Source organism: Tachysurus vachellii, chromosome 2 (assembly GCF_030014155.1).
Source record: "Tachysurus vachellii isolate PV-2020 chromosome 2, HZAU_Pvac_v1, whole genome shotgun sequence".
Taxonomy (NCBI): Eukaryota; Metazoa; Chordata; class Actinopteri; order Siluriformes; family Bagridae; genus Tachysurus; species Tachysurus vachellii.
In genome coordinates, this window is record NC_083461.1 from 38,435,961 (window position 1) to 38,442,211 (window position 6,251).

Sequence of the window (6,251 nt, forward strand, 5' to 3'; positions counted from 1 at the left end):
AGAATTAACGCATAATGTCATATTTATAGTGCTGAATTAAAGCATCATGTCATGTTTATAGTGTAGAATTAACGTGTCATGTCATGTTTATAGTGTAGAATTAACGCGTCATGTCTTGTTTATAGTGTAGAATTAACACATCACGTCATGTTATAGTGTAGAATTAACGCGTCATGTCATGTTTATAGTGTAGAATTAACACATCACGTTGTTATAGTGTAGAATTAAAGCATCATGTCATGTTTATAGTGTAAAATTAACGCATCATGTCATGTTCATAGTGTAGAATTAATGCGTCATTTCATGTTTATAGTGTAGAATTAAAGCGTCATGTCTTGTTTATAGTGTAGAATTAACACATCACGTCATGTTATAGTGTAGAATTAACGCATCATGTCTTGTTTATAGTGTATAATTAAAGCATCATGTCATGTTTATAGTGTAGAATTAACACATCACGTCATGTTATAGTGTAGAATTAACGCGTCATGTCATGTTTATAGTGTAGAATTAACGTGTCATTACATATTTAAAGTGTAGAATTAACGCATCATGTCATGTTTATAGTGTAGAATTAACGTGTCATTACATATTTAAAGTGTAGAATTAACGTGTCATTACATATTTATAGCATAGAATTAATACATCACATCGTATTTATAGTGTAGAATTAACGCATCATGTCATGTTTATAGCGTAGAATTAACACATCACATCGTATTTATAGTGTAGAATTAACGCATCATGTCATGTTATAGTGTAGAATTAACGCATCATGTCATGTTATAGTGTAGAATTAACACACCATGTCATATTTATAGTGTAGAATTAACGCATCATGTCATGTTACAGTGTAGAATTAATGCATCATGTCATGTTTATAGTGTAGAATTAACACGTCATGTCATGTTTATAGTGTAGAATGAACGCGTCATGATATGTTATAGTGTAGAATTAACACCATGTCATGTTTGTAGAGTAGAATTAACGCATCACGTCATGTTACAGTGTAGAATTAATGCGTCATGTCATTTTTATAGTGTAGAATTAACACATCATGTTATAGTGTAGAATTAACGCATCACGTCATGTTACAGTGTAGAATTAATGCGTCATGTCATGTTTATAGCGTAGAATTAACGCGTCATGTCAGTTTTATAGTGTAGAATTAACACATAGTGTTATAGTGTAGAATGAACGCGTCATGTCATGTTTATAGTGTAGAATTAACACATCATGTTATAGTGTAGAATGAACGCGTCATGTCATGTTTATAGTGTAGAATTAACACATCATGTTATAGTGTAGAATGAACGCGTCATGTCATGTTTATAGTGTAGAATTAATGCATCATGTCATATTTATAGTGTAGAATTAACACGTCATGTTATAGTGTAGAATGAACGCGTCATGCCATGTTATAGTGTAGAATTTACGCGTCATGTCATGTTTATAGTGTAGAATTAACGCGTCATGTCATGTTTATAGTGTAGAATTAACACGTCATGTCATGTTTATAGTGTAGAATTAACACATCATGTCATATTTATAGTGTAGAATTAACGCGTTATGTCATGTTTATAGTGTAGAATGAACGCGTCATGTCATGTTTATAGTGTAGAATTAACACGTCACGTCATATTTATAGTGTAGAATTAACGCATGCAGTCTTCAGTGCTGAACCCACACCAGGCTACTGAATTAGCACTTCTACAGCAGTGAATTAACACATAAAGTGAACACAAGCAGTGTTTAAGGTAAGTGTGTGTTCATTTTGAGGTTTACACACTTACACTGTTAGTTAGAATGTAGGCCTAGGTGTAATATCACTGAGAAGAAAAATCGGAAATGATGACATTAATGCTCTCTCTCTCTCTCTCTCTTCCCTTCTCTCTCTCTCTCTCTCTCTCTCTCTCTCTCCCTCCTTCTCTCTCTCTTTCTCTCTCTCTCTTTCTCTCTCCCTCTCAGTTCTCGGGTTTGTAATAGAAAGGTCATGGCATGTTTTTACACACTTACATCAACCTCCGCTCGCATTTCCTCTGCCCAAGGAACTGGGTTCATCTCGCGCTTTCGTTTCTCTCTCTCTCTCTCTCTCTCTCTCTCTCTCTCTCTCTCCCCGGTTTCAGTGGGTTTAGTCTGCATGTAATCCGCACTGTTTGTTTAATAGTATTTAACAGATGTGGTGTATCAGGCATTATGTAGAAACATTTCCCCCTAAATCCATCATACAGACCTCTGTTACATGAGAATACATAAGGACCTTGCATTCCTCATTAATTACACATTGAGTTCATAATAATAACAAGTACATGATGGTGATGTGTGGGGTCGCTTTCTATATGACCCCCTTTATAGACAGCACTGACCTTCTGACCTTCACCTATAGGTTTTAGACCTATATGGTGTTTATGGGTCCAGTGCAGCTCCTGGTGGTCCGACATCATGTTCCTGACTCCACTATGGAAATATGCTGTATATACTTTATGCAATATGAATCCTACTACACAGGGTTTTTTATTTACAACAATTTAGGTTAGAAATAATTAAACAGTTTCTCCCTAAAATCGAAATGAACTGATGCAGAAAGACTCAGAAATTAGGATCTGAGCAATTCAGAGCAGTTCCACTGTTTCGCCTAAAGTCTCATGATGCATTTTTTTTTTCTTGTGGCATTCCGATATTATTTCCTTTTCATCTCCTCATTAATTTCATTAATACTGTAATTAATTTCAGGAGCGCCGCTGATTGGCTGTGCGACGCGCGCGCGCTGCCCGGGTGGAACCGGAAATAATCGCGTTAGACCGAGACGCAATTAAAACAATAAGTAAACAAATAAATAAGAAAAGGAAGATCAACAACATTAATGAAGCTTCTGTAGTGGGGCTTCATTCGGTTGTTGGCCAGTTAACAACAACAACAACAACAACAACAACAAAAAGTTTCTTCTGAAGGTTTTTTTAATAATATTTTTAAATTAAATTAAATTTAGAATTAAAACTTGTTCAGGTATTTTTTGTCACATTAAAAAAAAAAAAGATTCTCCTAAATCATATTTTGGTTATTTTCTAATTGTATTTTTTTTTTGTAGGTTTCTTCACCTCCATTAAATCCAGACATTGTGGCATGATTAAATAATGTATTATAAATCCAGCTTAAACCAGAATTATATTTTTATAACAATAAAACAGTTTCCTTCCTTATATTTTTTTTCTAATATTTTCACATCAGCAAATGAGATAAAAAATAAAAAAACAATCAATCTGATATACAACTATCATATATAAGCCTCGGAAAATTGTGCGTTATTATGTGTGTGTGTGTGTGTGTGTGTGTGTGTGTGTGTGTGTGTGTGTGTAGATCACAGCACCCGGCTTGGCCTTGTAAACCTGGGTGTACTCATTTGGCCCAGCACCAGACCAAACAATAGAGGACATGAGGTTTCACCATGAGGCTTTTTGTTCCCGAACCCCATGTGACGTGTCATGACACGCAGGGGTCAATCCGGGCCTCCGCAGCCCATGACAGACCCAATCACCCCAGGAACAATACCTCTGAATGCAAAAGAACCTCTCAATGAGGAATAACTATGCAGCCGGGCAATATGGAGTTTGGAGGAGTTCATATCCTATAGACAGAAACCTGTCGTATGAGCGTTTATATATCGGCCAAAACGTTAAAACCACTGACAGATGACACTGATTATCTCGTTACAGTGACACCTGTCAGGAGTCAAGAGGGTGGGATATCGAAGGCGGCGAGTGAACCGTCCGTTCTCGAAGTTGATGTGTTGGAAGCCGTAAGGAGTTTAGATGAGAGAGTCAGAGCTTCTCCAAAACAGCTGGTATGCAGTGGTTGGTATCACACGAAAGTGCTCCAAGGAAGAAAAACCAGGAAACCAGTGATAAGGTGATCGATGTGTGTTGGGAGTCAAGTCTAATCCCACAAAAGAGGAACTGTAGCACAAAGTGCTGAAAACGTCACTGTTTCAGTACACACGGCCTGCTGCGTATGGAGCTGCATAAAGGCTCCATGCTGACTCCTGTACACCCTCCTGACACGGTGTACATGGCTGCAGATGATGGTGACAGTGTTCCCTAATGGCAGTGTCCAGGTTTGAGCGTTGATCCGTCTGTGGGATGTGTTTGACAAACAAGACAGAAACACCTCGAGGTCGGCATCAAGTCGACTAAAATGATCTGCTGCTCAAGTCTAGACGTCAAATCACACAGCACGCATTCAGAGCTGTTTCGGTTCAACGACGGAGAACTACATCGTATTATACAGGACGTTTTAATGTTATGGCTGATCAGTGGATCAGTTAGGCCTAAAAAACCCACTGACTTGCTCCAAGCTATTTAATTTCCTTTTCTTGATCACGCATATATTATCATGTCATGTGTGGAATTCATATCTAATATACAGTATATTTAGAAAATGGTGCATTTTATGTAGAATTGTGTTTATAATGTGCATTTTTCTCCCACTTCCTTGGCTTGGTAGGATTTCATTACTACTAATAATCACTGCCCTTCACACTAAGTTCAGGCATCTTTTTCTCAGATACTCAGATTCCTAAAGGTGAGAGTGAACAAGAAGCAGTCGAGCTTTGGGTTTGACCGTGTTGCTGAAGTGCTACTGTGTTGTGTTGTATTGTTAGCGTGTGTGTGTGTGTGTGAGTGTGTGTGAGTGTGTGTGTGGGAGGGTGGGGTAATGGTTATGTGGGAGGTAAAAAAAAAGCACTTTACCTTTAAATATCATTTAGATTAAATTCAGTTAGTGAGAAGGAAATGTACAGTGTGTTACCTGTATTCTATCTAAGTCTAAGTCTATCTAAAAAAAAAAAACCCTAAGAATCCTCCCCTAACATTAAACCTTAAACCTGTCATTCTTTGGCTATTTATTCTCTCAAAAGAAGAATATGAAGTGAAGGAAGTTAAGTCTTTTGGTATTTTCAGAGGAAATGTGACCTTTTTGAATGGAAATGATGGCGAGTTTGATGGCCTTTTCATGCACAGAGAATCAGATGGCATTCACACCACGACCGTTAACTCCTGCCTCGTGTTTCTTATCTGATACACTGGATATTAGACAAGAATTATTATTATTTTTTTTTTTTTTTTAAAAATCACACACAGTTCAGAGAACTGTTTTGATTTCTGTGTCAAAAAAACAACTAAAATAAACCCCACATTTATTCTCCTGATGAGAAAAGACTTGATGAGAAGAAAAAAAAAACCTAGAATCTCTAACTTTCTAATTTCACTGAAACTGTCACTGGAAATGAATGACTCTGATACATTACAGGATTAGACTTACATCACGTGTAGATGTTTGTAGTGTTTTTAATATTTATCAGTTGGGAGAGTCGTGTATATTAAACAAGAGACCATTTAAACAAGCAGATTTATAGCCAAATACAGTATTTTTCTAGGCATTATTTCTTTCTCTGGTCCTAGAAACATTGGAAGTCTTGGTCTTGTGCTATAGAACAAAAAAAAAACAATAACGATTGTCCACGTTAAATCCTTCAGCCCTGTCAGAGACATGAAACTATTACGTGAAACTACGTCATTCTTTTTAGAGCTTTTTAAAATAAACAAAATAATTTTGGATCATATGAAAGTGGGGAAAATTATATTATTATATTATTAATTTTATTATTATTATTAATTTTATTATTATTATTATTATTAATTTTATTGTTATCATTTATGTATATTATTATTATTATTATTATATTATTTATTTTATTATCATTATTATTCTTTAGGATTTTATTCACTAAATTTGTCTTATATTCTTTTTTTTCACCTATATACCTTTAACATTTTTTTTTTTTCATTTTTATTCTCATTATATTCTTACATTATAAACCTTATGTGCTTTTTATTTCTTTGATCTAATTGTATTGCTTATTTTTACAGAACAAACATTGATCACATTTCTCACACTAGCTGGTGTTGAACAAACTGCATTTAGTTCGACTTTCTGGACTAAATGCTTGAAGCTCAGCAGCTATAAATATATAAATAAAGCAATAATAGAAATGTTTTGAGTCTCTTAACACAGTGGAAGTTGGTGGAAAGTCAAATGTCAGATTAATTAACAGTAAAGAAATCTGTAATAAACGTAGACAACCGAGAGCCTCTGCTATAAAGCATTAAAACAGCTCATAATAGATGTTTAATTTCTATAGAAACCCATTGATTCTTTATTTAAACTCCGGTATAGTCTTGGTCGTACCGCGGAAA